This window comes from Balearica regulorum, chromosome 9 (genome assembly GCF_011004875.1).
Source record: "Balearica regulorum gibbericeps isolate bBalReg1 chromosome 9, bBalReg1.pri, whole genome shotgun sequence".
In the NCBI taxonomy this organism is placed as follows: domain Eukaryota; kingdom Metazoa; phylum Chordata; class Aves; order Gruiformes; family Gruidae; genus Balearica; species Balearica regulorum.
In genome coordinates, this window is record NC_046192.1 from 6,518,012 (window position 1) to 6,534,445 (window position 16,434).

Genomic DNA, 16,434 nt, shown 5'->3' on the forward strand with positions numbered 1-16,434 from the left:
TTGACTGTTTTTGCTTCCACAACTTTAGCAAATATGGGAGTTAGGGTTGGCATCTGAACCTCAACAGTTTTTTTGAGGGACTAACCTCAGTCTCCCGCAGAAGAAGGAAAGGGAGCAAAACACCTGATGTGTGTTGGTCTTCTGTTGGAAGGACCAGCATACAAAAGCTGAGGACACACCTGTGTAACAAGACAGGTAGACAGAGGAAACAGAATGAAGGCACGATCAGACTCATCCTCTTATTCTTCATATGTGAGTTCAGGCCATGATTTGAATGTCCGAGAATGTGCTGAGATTTTAGCCCTAGGGAAGTAAATGACAAGGCATTGACCCAAAAAGGAAATGTTCAAGTCTTATGAATGCGTTAGTCCTGTTTATCAAACAGGACTTTTCCAAACAGAGTATTTTCATTTCATGCTTCCATTTTCTATATCACGCGCACAGAGAAAACAACTGAAAATCTTCTAGAAGGATCAAGAGTATATTGCACTAGAGAAACAATTCACTTTTCTTGCTCCCATTTTCACCAGTGTCCCCCAGGTTTGCATCGATAGCAAGCATGTGAGACCTCATGATGCTGTTGCCATGAGCATGAGAAATTAGTGATAGGAGTCAGGTGTCTTTTTGATATAATGTTATTTATTAAAAAAAATAATATTCATGCCTCTCTGAATATATAAGAAATGAACACACTTTCCTCTTAAAGAAATCTTCGCATCTGTCACTCCTATAAGCGCTACATCCTAGTGCGCCAAACCAGGGAGATGGATAGAGGGATGAGAAAGAAAAATGTACAGTTCAGAAATTGTTCTGGTAAAATGGATCATATGTGTTTGGGTAGAACAAGGATTTGCGCGAACAGAAATGTTATTGCAGGGATTTTTGGTTAATCAAAGCTATTGTGATATGATATACAGAAAACTACCACAGATTTATGGCTGTATTCACAAAACTAATTTTACTGACCTCTTTGTAAGACTATCTGGCTCTATGCAGAGATCTTAAAAATCTTAGGTGCTGATCTTGCAAAAACTTTTGCACATATTTAATTCAGCACTTACTATAAACAGTTCTGCTGAACTCAAACTAGTCACATGACTAGTGTTAAGCAGCTATCTAATGCTTGTAAGCCTATAATTTCTGTCCAAAAAAAGATCATCTTCTACGTTCTATTTTAGACAACACAATATGAATGTGTAACAACAACCAGTTCTCTGTTAGTCTTATGAAATTTAACAAGAAAACATCCACTTTAAGGCATTGTGTAGTGCTAAAAATTTAGACTTCCGTTGCAGGGTTGGTATAAGAGACACTTAAAAGAAAACATGCTTTGGAAAAGTACCAACTTATTATATTTTTTAATTATTTGGCATAACTTCTGTAGGTGTATATAAATTTTTATAGTTTAATCTATTATAGATTCTACAGCATTTCCTCTTCCTGTGATTGACACTGGACTTTCCTCCGTCCTCTGTGGGATTTTGTGGGGACGCTGTTCTACACTTTTGCTAGATTTTCATTTTATTCCTCATCGACAAGCCATGATTTTACATGTATCACTGTTTTTCAGTGATACAACCCATACTGTAAGTTTCAATGAGCTTTCAAATATATAAACAAAAGGATAGACACATTGTTGCTCAGAATTTCATTATGACTTTTCTTAAATGTGGATCTCTCCAACTGGACAGGTCCTTCAAGGAAACAAAAAAGAAGTGACTTTCAAAATAAAGATTTAGTTGTACAATATGTATTTCACATGAACAATTTTTATGTAAGTATGATTAATGAAGGAAAATGCCGAGAAGAAGCTTTCTCTACCAACTCCCCATGAATTATGTTGCTTCTTAGCTATACTGCATTATTTTTCCGCTGGAGTTTCTCAGGTGATTTTACCCTGCCTGACCAAAACCTTCCCCCTGCAGATTTGCCACAGGGAAGCTCTAGAAGGTTGAAGAAAATAGCTGGGAAGAAAGTAACTGAAAAACATGTAAGAGAGATCATGAGCATCAGGAGCTAGCATATTTTTAGAAAGCAATGGAACCTTTGGAATCTCCATCTTCTAACAAGCAGGTGAATCTGAACAGAAGCAGCCACTCAAACAACAACAGATTTACTCAGCTTTCACTCTGTAAATTGGGACTGAGGAGGAAGAGAACCATATTTTGTAGAACAACAAGCAAAGAGAAACAATACGGCTGCTTTTAGCACTTATGAAACTGGCAGCTACCTGGGATCTGAACTCCATGACCAAACTCTCATAAACAGTGACACAAAGAAACATCTGTTTCCATAAATGAAGACAGTTGGAGTAACCTACAGCAACTTGTAAAGAAAAATATTTAGGAAAATATAGAAATAATCCCAGCCCTGGAGCCATCTAATACAGATATCTGTGTTGATGCACATGGAAATTGTACTTGTTTGTTCCTATTCAGGTATTAAGAACAACAACTGGCCACTCCTTCCACTCAGTTACTGTTTCTACCTTATTCACCTGTTCAAAACATCTTGTCACAAGGCATTTGCCAACCATTTCATCCAAATGAAGAGCCTGATCCAACTGCTACTGAAATCAGTGGCAAATGACCCACTGAATAGGAGCTGGATCAAGTCTTTAATGTGTATGAGCAGTTCCATAAGAGGGCAGAAGAGACAGTAAAATACACTTATCCAAAACATTTGTGTTTTTTTACTAAGTTTACAGGTGAAGTAGCACAATTTTTAAAAAGTATAAATAATATACCAAGTAATTTCAAAGTTATAATTTGACACCTATAATTCACATTGGTACTAACTCATATAAATAAATTTCCAGCTTTCACAACTTCAAGACAAACAAAGAAGCAACTGGAAAAGAAACATTACAAGCCACTTGGGAGGGAAAAAAGTGTGTTCTAATCAATGGACCAATGAAGTACATATTAGCATGCAGGAGGGGAAGGGATATCCGTCTACATTAAATTAGTGGGGTTTTTTTCTCTGTCCTTCTTTAATTACAGACTATCAACCTAGTATTTGCCCAATAAACAAGACGATAATGATTATTTATCAGACTATAAAGCCTCTCACATATATATCATGCTGTTAGAGAATGTGTCTTATTTCACAGCTGGTTAATACAAAGAATATGACCAATGAAGGCTTAGCCCAGCATCCTCTGAAGTTTAATAATTTTCTTTCCACTACTTGCAATAACCATCAAATTAGCTTTTTAGTGGAAAAATTATCTAGTGACTTATACCTTGACATTCACCTTGAATTAATAATAATATTATTATCAACAGCAGTAATACTAGAAATAATATAATAATAAAGTAATAAATAAAAACATATTTTTGCAAAATTTGATCCCATATATCTAAAGATTGGTAAAGAAACACCCTTTCATTTAAAATTGAATGTGCTGTAAGATTGCTGCTATGCTGAATAAAAAATGGTATTGCTGAAATAATGCTAATTTATTGGTTTAAATACATGTTTACTTAGCCACAACACCATGAGCATACACAAGCAGAAGCACGGCATAAAAAGAGTCTAATTCATCTGTAGCATAATACAAGTGAAGGAAGCAGGCATAAAGGATTAAATGAGATAAAAAACTGTTACCTGCAAGGAGCAACACTAGTCATTGTAGAAGAGATGAGGGCTACAAACTGGACATGTATTTGCCTCCAGATTAAAGGCTGTATGCTTTGAAAGGGTCTCCTTTCGGTCTGTAGGAAGGAAACAGGAGAAGGAGTCAGTCTCATCTTAAATATTATCTCAGGCAGGAAACTTAGCCTTTACAGAAAAGTTAAGGAACCTCTCATCAAAGCTTAGCTGAAGACATAAAATAAATAAATAAAAAGTCATTCCTTTGCTAGGAACTCTGTGAAAGGGCATTGAGCTCTTGCAGCAAGGCCTCTGCTTTCTTTGTTCTTAAAAGGGCTAAAACTGTCCTGGTCAGTCCCCAGGGACTGGGCTGTGTTGGATGCAGTTTCATGTAGTTTTAAACTGTTAAAATGGCATTTTTGTTCCTACAAGCAGACCCCAGATTGCCAAACGTGTTCCTGCTGTGCTTCTGTCTCCTCATTACAAGAGCTGTGCTGCCTGAGAGGGGGTCGTGCTCATCCTCCTCTGATTTAGATACACAAGTCCTTGGCCTTAAGGTCAGAGAAAAAAAGAAGAGGGTCCAGCCAGCTCCTTGCCTTATCTTCCATGATGCTGGCCCACATAGAACAGCTGGAGCTCAGAAGAAATGTACATTTCCACCCTTAAAGGAGATGCAGCTTACACCATTATAAAAACCCTTTGCTGATATAATTTTTCCAGTGCTGTCAATAGAACAACTTACTTATATCAACAACCTGTTTTTTCTCTTCTTGTCAGCACTGCTTTGCTGAGCAGTGGTAGGATGTTTTGCTGGGATTCTGCACTCAAAGGAAAGTTCACCTCGTAACAGAGTCCTAGCACTCTCCTATCAAGCATATTTTCTTCAGATGGATTAACCATTAAATAGATACCATGGTATAAGGAAATGTCATCTTAAATCACATGCCCTCCAGCCAGACTCAGGCTTTGTATTGCCATAACGGAACAGCTGTCTGGGAAAGGATCAACTTCTAGAAGTATAGGTAATTCCCAAGAATCACCTCTGAATTACCCCAACTCTCAGCAAGTAACTAGCACTTGTATTCTGAAGATTGACAATCAGCATTGCAGAAGAAACTTACTTGCTTATATTTTATGCATAATGAATATATTAGTCAATGACAAATTTTAGGTGATATTCCTCCAGCACAGATTTCTCCAGATAGTTATTTAACTAGGCATAATCCCCAAGTTTTCACCAATGGCATTTTCTAAGCTAACCCTTTAGTTCTCAGTAGTATCTTTATATTAAACATTCCTAGTACTTAAAACATACCTAAAGAGCTCAAAGTGTTTTTACTCCAGTCCATCTTTTCTCCCTAATTTATACTGATCAGGTGAAAACATATTAGAGAAGATAATTCTCTGGATTAAATATTTTAAAATAAGTAACCAAGATGTTTTCAAGAATCATTGGTAAGAGAAGAGCAAAATTTGAGAGGCACTGCAAATGTCTGTAGTAACCCAACAGTAAAGTTAAATATAGAAATCCTGAGCAAAATAGCTCAAAGTCAAAGTTCCCAGGAGATCATAATTTTTGCCTCCCATGATTTATCAAAATAATAAGTCTTTAATGGAATTATCACAAAGACATTAATTTGCCCCACTGATTCACAGAACCACAGCATTAAACACAGCAATTACACTGGCAAGCCCCCAGCCTGTGTAGTCTGCTCTTCCAAATGGCAGCAGTGATGTATCACTGCATGCTCAGAGCCAGTGTATGCCTTGCATCAGAATACTTTAAGAAACCCGACCACAGGTTCTGGAGAGCAAGTTGGTCCTAATATCTTAAAAACTCTCTTCACAGAGTTCACTCAGGCACTTTAATGCTGTGACTGTTCATATTCAATTTTAAATTTCCTCTAATAATTACAAAGAAATAATAGATATCATTAGGAAGTTTTATCATTTTTCTTAGGGAAAAAAACGTTTGCTGTCCCTTACAGAGACAACACTAGCACAGCCACCATGGTAAGCTTGAGATCACCTCCAGTCTCCATCAACTGCATCCTCAGACGATAGCTTCTGTGGCCTTTACCAAACGGCTCATTTATTCTGCAGTGGAGGCTCTATGTACCTGACACACACAGCTGGAATCTGTGCAGGAACTCTGTGATTGGAAGCATATTAAAATGACTGAGAAATAACTTCTTCCCTGTTTATTCACCTTGTTTATTCACCCACAGGTACACAGCAAAAGATTAAAACAACACAAGTATGCATGCAGAATGTGCTAAACTACACCTTAATGTTTCTTTGCATTCTTTGATAAGCTACACCGCCTATGCTAAAGGTTCTGTGAAGATGCAAACTATTTTACTTTAGCATGCTCCTGGCATTCCTTTGGGATGTTCTTAATTTCTTTTCTTTCCTAGGACTGTATCTTTAATGTTTTTGCATTTTCTTTGCTCAGAGACTCCAGTTTAAGCATCATGAGCCTTGCTAGCTTGGTTAGACACAGTACCCCAAGCATCTAAGCATACTTTATGATCTGATCTTTTCATTGCCATGCTTTGTTTTCTCCTTCCCAGCCTTTCCTAGTTTAACTCTATAAAGCTGAACAGGACAACATCACCTACGTGAAGTGAGGTGCATGTGGTATTTACTAAAAAAAGTGCAAACCCCCAGACCTTGAGACATTTTCATTTCCTCACTAGTAAATGGAATTTAAAAGATCACTAGCTGAAAACAGTTTTTAAAAAGACTCCGAATAAAATGACAGTACCCTACATAATTTCTGTGTCCGCACACCTTAGTTTTTATTTAGCTATGAAAGGATAAATCAAAAGGAAGCAAGAGGGTTCAGAAAAGCAATCCTCCTTTGAAGAAGGAGCTGAAAGAGGGACAACTTTTTAGGAATAAGCAGAAAGAATGATTTCCCAGATACAAAAGAAGTGATGTTATCTCTTCTACCCTTTAAAGAACAGAGAGAGAAAAAGAAGTTTTCAGTATTCTTGGGAGGTCTGGCAGATTTACATTTCTGGTGTAGATGAGATTTTAACTTCCCAGTAACACACTGATATTGGATAGCCTACAACCACTCAGAACTATTTTGCTTCCTGCAATATTAAATGGCATGTAAGAATGGAAAGTAATCATAATGGCAGAAGTTAGTTGCCTAAAACATTCACACCAGATGACCACATTTAAATGTACTCCAGCTTGTATCTTTTCATGTTTGGAAGGAACATGTATTGCACAAGATAGAAATACAGTGTAATTGAATACAAATATATTTTAGCGTCTAAAAATAGATATTCCTTATATTTCTCATAATCCTCTACATTGTTTCTCAGTCATTCCTCTGATTCTAAACATACTGCCTGGTGACTACAGAACCTTCTGATGTTGTTGGTATATTTCTGTAATAATAAGAAATCCAGGCTTCAAAGATAGGATATACTGAATCTGGCCTATATGGAAAGAACAAGGAAATACAGCATGAGTAAATTAAAACATCTGTATTTCACAACATCTGAAGATATTCAGAAAGTAAATATAGATGTTATTCTGGACTATATAAACTGGCTACATCAGTTTAATAACCTGAAATTGCTTGGCAGAATTTACCCAAGTAGTTGAAGATAACTTCAAATGATTATTACCGTAAATACAGCTCTTAGAGTAGATGTATAGTCCAGTTAAGTATTACCCATGGATTAATAAACTGTAGGATGTGTGAAAACAGAAGTTTACAGTCACATTAGTAGATCAAATTCATGTCTATGTTTTGCCTTACAAACATAAAGTGATGCCACAAAGTTTTATTTCCTGATTTGCATCCACTCAGATGCTATCTTGAAAGTTCTAGTAAGATACTTGAAACCAACTGCGGTTAAGGGATCTTGCATGTTTCCAGCATTTCAAATATGTTTCTTAAATAATTTTTTTCCACTCACACTGCAAAAAGTACTTTAATATTCTTCTGCAACAAAAATAACCTGTTTAAACATAATAGATTGCAGAGATAAAACTAATTTAATTGTGTCTATGTTAGAACTCTTTTTAAACATCCTTATGTAGAGTAAACAAGGTCTTGGAGAATATACATATTTTGATTTATTTCTATTTCTGTTATAGTTCCTCAATACTTCAATATATGCCTGAGCTGGTATTATTTGAAACCAACAGAAAAACTTCCACTATGTAAATGGGCTTTGGATGCTGGTTTTTCTTAGGTCACTGCTTGATATTATTAACACAGAAGAAATTCACATTTTGTTCATATCTTACACCAAACTCTTAACTGGAAGGAATAAGTAGATATACATATTAAAAGAGAATGTTTATCCTCTCTTTAAAAACTCATGTCCATACTTAGTCACCTAAAGAAATGGCAGACTTCAACAAGCTCCCAAGGACTGTTTTTAAGGTCTGAGTATCTTCAAATTTGATTTGGCAGTGTCTCAGAAAACAAGAGAATCAGTACAACCACAAAAGTTGTCGTAGTTTATTTTCTCCTTTTTTTCCAAAACAGGTTCCATGTTGATAGCCCTTTTCCTGCTTAGCCCTTGCATCTGTATTAAGAATTATGGGACCAGATAAGACTATTGAATTTGTTTGAATGTATCATAAGGCTTCTGTATTTAATTTATTTTGATAATTTTGACAAGACACAAGATACCACATGAGTAGATTCATGGAACCATAACGTAACTCCTGGAGATTATTACTGTAAATAACATACATGAATTTTAAATGCTGTACAGTACTACTGCCAATGTAATGAAGTTGAGGAATGAGATTGGACTTTTTTATTATTTATATAAACTCACAGTATTTTATGCACAAGTGATTAATTCTATCGGTGAACCAGGAACATATACACCAGTTTAATCAAAATCTGCTCAGATCAGGGGGAAGAGGTTGAATCAGCTGCATTACCCTTGATATCCTATGCCTTTGGCTCAAAAAGTATCTTGCAGAAGATACAAAAGATAAACAAAGATGCAAAAGATAAATAAATGCTTGCTGTGTTCTCATCCCTTTCCCTGGGATTTCTGTAGTATTTAAGACAGAAAAGTGGCCTAACTGGACTTTTGCTTTCACTCAATACAGTTGATCTTGTATTTCACATGGGAGGTGGTACAAGCAGTCAGCACAAGTTAAAACAAATGGGGACACTTTTGACAGGTTTTCTATAATGAAAGTCCTAGAAAAATGGGTCTTGTGGCATTGTCACCTTCCTGCTTCTTGGAGTTAAATAACTCCTTTTTACCTACACCTCCAGCACTTTAGACATGAATGAGGGCAGAAAACTCTTCCTCTTCATGAACTTTGGTCCCGCTGATGTTCTGAGTAAATAGCCTATGTGGATTCTCAGCACTACATCTACTTTTTCCACTCTTCAGCACAATGGGGAAAAGACCTCTTAATATATTACGCTAATAAGCAAGCCACCCAACTTAGAAGAGTGGAGAAACAACAGCACAGAAAACATGATTTGGACAAAGCAAGTTCTGATCAACCTGTTATTATAGATTCAGTGTAACTGCTCAAGAGTTTCTGATTCCTGGCTTTTTCTGAGCCCGTACACAACAGCGGAACTTTATTTCTCCACATTCTTTGCAGCAGCATGTACAGAGGTCTTTTTTGTTTAGAAAGGCTACTACTACTAGACACTCTGTAAAAGGACATGCAATTCCAGCAACCTGTTGTGTCAAGTTGTCTGAATGTTTTCACTTTCATTATATGAATATGAATGTTAAATTGACAGTACCAGGTTAACATGCTGCCAGCTTTATTGAGATCCTCTGACAATTCTTTACTAACTGTTGATACAGGGGACAAGGTATTACTAAATCTTTTAGAATATAACCTATGTAAGGAAACCTCAGTATGTCTTAGGAATTTTGTAATTACATTTAGTAATTAAAGAAGATGAGTATTTCCTTGTCTGGGGCATCAGCCAATGAATTGGAAGACTTGGGTTCCACATCCTGGTCTGACATTGACTTCCAGAGTGAACTTGGAAGAGTCATTTAGACTCTTGATGCTTTTTGTTAAATGGGAGAGTGATACTCATTTCTTTAGGATTGCAAGGATGTGTACAACAAAGCCTCAGCTATCATTACAATGTATGCCATATACATACCTAAGATGAAAGAGAGTTTCTTAGCATAGGCCTACTACTATCCAGCACACAGTCTTCCAAGAAACACCCTCAAATCCACTGATCATCCTGAAAAGACATGCTTTGTTTTGGGCCAAAACCCCTCTTTCTGTGTGCATGTGTGAATAAGGTTGAGTCATAGAAGCAGTTTTAAGTTTCCAGGGCTTGGAACATTTTTTAGTTTTCCATAGTTTGAAAATAGTTTTACTGTTGTTTATGCAATCACAAAAATGACCTGAGGTAAACTTTATCTTTAAATATTGATCTCCATAAAAAGCAATTTTTGGCTAAGCTGAATTTATTTTATAGTCTGCTGATGACCCTTGTGGGTGTTAATATGATGAAATATAGTAACAGTTCTAGATTTTCTATCATGTGATTTCTTTTCCCTCTGCATCATTCACTATACATCCTGCAGCTAATGCAACAAAGAGAGCCTAGAGACAACATCGGTTTTGATTCATCAGCCTGAGTCATCCCACACAGTTCCAGGCTTTCCCCTGAACAGTGTAAGGGTCCTATGGGAAAAAGTAGTATGAAATCAGGTAATATAAAACAGTATAAGAATGTATATATAGAGAGGGATGATTGAAAGTCATAGAGGCAACTTAATTCTGACAGTTCCTAACTCTTGAATGCTAGAAAGACCAAAAAAACCATTCTTCTAACTGCTTTTTTGAGTTTGGTAAGGATGTTCAATTCCTTGACAGCAGGTGGTGGAGAATGCAACTGAAGATAGACAGTTTATGAAGAGCTGATTGTCAGCTCCTTGTCAGCTTTGTGCCTCAATTCTGGAGTGATCTGAGTCCAGACAATCTGAAGTTGTCTGGTTTAACTCTCCTATGAAATGACAATCATCGTATTTACCTGCTGTGGAGAGATCCTACATTCTCTGTAGAATCAGTTTCAGAGCTACTTGGCTGTTGACTGGAAAACATTTGAAACTCTCCATGTATGGTGCTATTTAAGGACAATTGGCTATTGGATCCACATAAGGGCACATTGGATAGGATGCTTGTTTGTCTTTTATGCTTTGTCAGTGATTTCCATTTTTTCTCTGTCATTCCTCAGCAGTGAGGCTTTTTCTGATGAAGGCAAAGCCATAATACACTAGAATATCCAGAGACACTCAATAACCATGCAGTATGTAAGAAGAAAAAGAGAACTCTTTTCATAATAGAATTAAATGAAATATCCGCTTCGCCTGGCAGGGAGAGGAAAACAGGAAAACCAAAGAAATGACATCTCTGATAGGTGAAGTGGGGAATTCCAGATATACTTGAATTTTAGATTTCTCCTCATGATGCTGGTATATACACAAGCCACCCTGGTTATTAACTGGTGTTTTTAATAGGATTGATTGACTTGTATAAAGTCCGTGCCTGAGTTTCTATCCTTAAAACATTGTTCTCTTTATTGGACTAAATTCAAAAAGGTTTATCAAGTAAGGAATATCTTCTGGGGACATGCTTATCTTCCTCAGATAAAACTTCACTTTACAAGGCTCAGTTCCAGCTCTGCAACCTTGGTAAGTCACCCACAGGAGTCATTGAATTCAGTGTGGCTGACTATAAGTCCATATTTTTGGGACAGTAGTAGTTACTTTGGTCACCTATTGTGTTTACACAAACTGTTTCTCACATCAAGACCTCTTACTAATACAATAGGGATTATAGTAATGCTACATTAATGTTATTATAGTAATGCTGTATGCTGGTTTAAGAGAGAAATTTCTATATCCATTACTCAGTCCTTACTTACTTTCACATTGCAAGATTTCTATTGCCCTGTTGGAATATTTGGAGATTCAGCATGTTGAGAAAAAAAAATCCTGTCTATCTGAACCTTGAAGGGAGCCGTTTGTACCTAACAGCTCATGAGTCTGAGCTGAACAAATCCTGAAATCCTTTGGAGTGGGTGCTAGAGTTCAGGAGATGTCTTTGTGCTAAGCAAGGAAGTTATTTGCTCCAGAAAAGTTTAATTATTGATAAGAATGATAGTAGTATCCTTAAGCTAACTGTTTAAGGGTAAACTCTGATTCATGTGCAGTATATGCGTTGAGTGAATTGAAAAGAAAATTGCATAAATATTTATGTTAGTTAATTGTGTTTATGTTAAAAGTTACAGTGTTTGTTTAATGTCTTTGCAAAATCTGTAAACTTGGCTTCTGGATAAAGGCCTTCACAATACTGTTTAGGGTTTCGGCCACGTGTTCCTGTCACTCACTTGTAGCACTCCTGCAGAAAACCCAGGCCTGTTTTATTCTCAGGTATCTAGCAAAGTTATACTGGCTGTGCCTCAAATAGCCACTGAAACATTTCACACACTGATACTGAAAATACAAACATGGGGGCAGCTTTCCTTCTTTGTGGCTGAGAGCAAGATTTTGGATTTTGAACCCGAGGGTCTTCTGTTCTGCCTTTATTTCTATATCTCCTCAAAGAGTTTTTTATATTTAAAAGAAACAGAGACCTTAAACAGAAATGTTACTTTTCTCTGACTCATGAGCGCCTTCCTTGTGCTCAGCTCTGGCAGAAAAAGGCCAATTCTAACACTCTTGCTGAAGCAAATTTTAAATTAGAGCTAGAAAGACTTGAGTAAAGCTTTGGCAGCTTGTACCATCAGAGAGTTTGGCCTTTGGTGTGTGGCACAGAAACTATTCAGACACCGTTGTTCACTGTTAACTTTTGCTGAAAACTTGGATTTAAAGAGAGCTGGCTCAGATACCTTCCTTGCAATTGGTACCACAAGAAACAAATGCAGTTTCTCCTCAGGCTTCTAGAAAAATCTAGCCCTGAATATATTTTACTTTTATCTTAAGAATAATCACTTCCTTGTTAGCTTAGAACTTAACTATGTGTAGTTCTCATGAGACTCAGAACCGTATTAGTAAAAGTATTTCATAACATCAGCTGTTCTCGTAGGACAACATCAGCCTGGACCTTCCACTTCAGCTTCTGTTTCTTGATAATATCCACCATTAAAATATTAAAAGTTTCTGCTTCAAAGCAGCTAAAGATATTTTAGCATTCTCACCAATGTTATGCTTTGCCATGAGAAATGTCACAGTAGAAGTTACCTATCTGCAAAGCAAAGTGTGAAAGCTGGGCCAGCACTGGATAGACTTTGGCTTTAAGAGAAAAATCTCTAAATTAATCTGGAGCAAGAGTTCATTATTTACGGAGTTCTACAGCAGAGCAGGCTTCTGCTCCGTACTTGACTGCAGCAGAGCAGCTAGCCACTGAGCAGTCAGTTCAGTGCTAAACATCCTCTTAAGAGTTCTGAGGGACTATAGCCTTTTTCCATGTAGACAAATCTTACAGACATCAAGTCAATTGTGTATCAATAACTGCCACCAAGTATACACTCCAGTCTCACAGTTGATATCAAGGAGAATTTGATCTGAATATGCAAGCTAAAATACATTCTGAATTAGAAGTTCACATTATTTTTCTATCTGTTTTTTCACAAGATTCTAAATGTGATAACATGCTGACATTGTTGAGGCTTGTTCTTAATATGCAAGATAAATTTCAAATTCAATCAGTTGTTTTTAATAAGAAATGTAAACAACTGGGATCATTTTGAAATGTCCTCGAACAGGATCTTCTGTTAACAGTGATAGGGTGCCAGGGATTTACATTGTTGGTAAATCACAAGTATTTTCTCGCTTTGCCATTTTCAGTGAAATTTATTATTGATTATGAAAGCTTTATTATGAAATTTATTATTGATTATTGATTATGAAAGCTGATTTAAATTGGAGTTTAGTGTCACTGACATTTAATCTTATTGTTAACCATGACAGAATATGTATGAAATACAAAATAACTTTGTAGCTCTAAACACAGTCTAGTCAATCCAAATGCCAATAGATCTGAGCCTTTGAATACTTTTTTTTTTTAATGTATTCTGTCATGCCATTTGAAGACTGGGTAAGCAAACCAAGAAGCACGTTAAAAACCCAAACATGAGTCACAGCATACACATGACAAATGAAGCCACCTCTCCACAAAATATGTACATCTCTGAGAAAAGGTGGCAATCCCTGACTACAGACTAGTTCTTTGAGTGTAACCATCGAGGTTAGCTTTCTCCTCATTCAGTTCTCATGGAGAGGTGCTTCATTACAGAGAGCTTCCTATCAAGTCTTAGGTGCTTTTGAGCCCACAGCCTGCATACAGTTAGGGGCAAATTCTACACATGGTAGGCCCAGTGCACACATGGTAGGCCTAGCGCACACCATTACACACAGTCTGAGTGCCTTCTCAAAGGTCTAGTTGGTTCCAAAACACATGCTTCCAGCAGTTATGCAAAAACATGGCTGCCCAGAGCACTCTGATGTTTTCATGGCAGATCACGAATTTAGAGAACTGACTGTATGCATGTGCTATAAACAGCTAAGGTAATACTCAGTCTTTAAGGTTCACAGTCCCTGTCAGCCTCACACCTAGAAATGGTTTCTTGGGAAGGTTAAGGTTATGCTTACTTTGGTTAATACAAAAAAAATCAAGAATGCTGATTTCAAAAGGCATATCTTGGATGGTTGTCTCTAAAAGGATGCTTAATAAGGCAGATGTTTTTCATCCACTGCCGAGTTCACAGTAATATGTACTCACTGTCCACATGTTCTCTGTAACTGTAATCATTTACATGCAGTCCTAAAAAGGGGTGCTACAGCCTAAGTAAGTCAAATTCCATCTTGTTGACACAACTCACTTCAGCTGTTACTAAGGCAAAAAAGTTACTATGCTATAATTAATCTGGGCTGAGACTTAAGAATGTCATTAAAGTAGGTTGCCGTCTCTTTTAAACACTGCATTAATCTGTAGTAGAAAGCAAAAAGCAGAGCAAAATTAAAATCAAATGCAGTGATAGCTTCCAAACATGAAAAACAGTCTTACAAACATCAATAATGCAATATTAGTGTACTAAAAAGCCTAAACAAATGTGTTAAGAGAAGAACTTGGCTTTCTGCACTCTGTAAAAAATATATGGTGGTGCTAGGAGAAAACTCCTATTGGCAAAGTTAACTATAGACCATCAGAATTAAAAGATAAAGTACCTCAAAATTAAAAGATAAAGGCTAAATGCCTGCATAAAACCAGATTGATTGTCAGAGACAAATACATATGCAGCACTTTTGCCAAAACTCTTTATGTAAAGTGCTAAGAGACTTTTCAAATGGCTTTTTGTCTATTTGATATGAAAACAGGAGGCACTAACAATACTTGCAGAATTCAGTGGTTTTGAAGTGTCTTGCACACCAGAAGTGAACTCCTCATCTGTCTGTGAGAAAAGCATTGCAACTGCCTTAGAAGAAAACTCATGTGCAAATCCTTGCAATGGAAAGGATTTGTGATAGAACAATAGAAAATAAAATTCTCATTTATGATGAATCAATTCCTTACTATGGAGGGAAAAAACCCAACAGAAACCAGCTCTGTCCTCTTCCCTTCTCTAGTTATCATCTTACATTTATTACCTTAAAGAAATATTCATGGAACATAATTTTTTTCTCCTCTTTTTCAGAGGCTTGAAGAAGCAGCAGCATTGGTGTGGTGCAAGAGGCAGTGTCTTCATTTAAACTCGTCTCCCTTCAGCATATGCGTATGCACTGGACAAATTGCTCTGGCATAAAGGCAGTGGAAATCCTCAGCAAAATGACTTGAGGGAAATTTGGTGTTGGGGAAACCTCTGGATGTCTTTAGCAAGTGGAATTAAAGGGACTTGGTTTTCAGTAATGGTCAGAATTGGCAACTAAGGCCTGGACCTTTGAGAGAATTCAACTCCATTTTTGTCATCAAAACATGGAGGCCAGATGTTCAGAACTGTTCAGTGGCATGTGGAGTGCTGAGCTTTCTCCATCTAGCAGATGCACCACTATGTGAGCATGGAGAAATAGAAGATTTGGACTCCCCTTTTATAGGAAATATTTGCTACCATAGCTAAATCTCACAGGGCCCATCATTATCGCTGTTATTATTGAACACAATGTTTTTATCAACTGAGTTGCTTTCTCAGATTCTCAAAAAAGTCACCTTACACATCGAAATAGTTTACAGAAAACAAAATCTTGACAAATGATCAAGGGATAAAACTTTTTAAAAATCACTCTCATACAACAAAAAATTGGTTTTGGAAGGCCCAGAAGCATTGTTCAGTTTCAACAGGACTTGCTGCTTCAGGTTCGGCTTCATTCTACCACAATGACACAACTGACCAGCGTGGACAGATAGAGCAATCACCCTGCAAATATTCTCACAGATGTGCTCAGAATCTGCAAACCCTGGGCTACAGCCATAGGGAGAACGGTCAGAACTGATCTGTATTTCTGATAGCATGCGCTTTAAAGTGCTTGTGTTAATCAAGAGAAGCAAGATAGCTATTAACTAATTGCATTAAAGAAGCATGAGAAGACCTGAGCTGAAGGATATAAAGAAAAACAAAGAAAAATATGTTAAGCAAAATAGAAAAAGGTGGTGATAAAAGACTTTGCTAATCATAAGATAAGAAGCCAATTATGGGGAAGGGATGAGTCCTTGACAAAAGATCTGATAATTATTGAAATTGAGGGCAAAACTCTTGGAAAGAGATATAAGAAACCCCAGAAATGAACATTTGCCAAATAAAGAAATTCACGCTGTCCAAGAATGGAGTTTATGGAAGCAGCCAGCTCTGATACA

General features: G+C 36.8%; 1 long non-coding RNA gene across 1 annotated transcript in view; it reads right to left on the reverse strand.

Annotated features, from left to right (window-relative positions):
• LOC142602905 (uncharacterized) overlaps positions 1 to 16,434 on the reverse strand; it is a 195,071-nt gene that overhangs the window by 118,736 nt on the left and 59,901 nt on the right. The window contains exon 2 of the long non-coding RNA XR_012836732.1: positions 3,610 to 3,716. This is a non-coding gene — a long non-coding RNA (uncharacterized LOC142602905). The remainder of the gene's footprint in view (positions 1 to 3,609; positions 3,717 to 16,434) is intronic.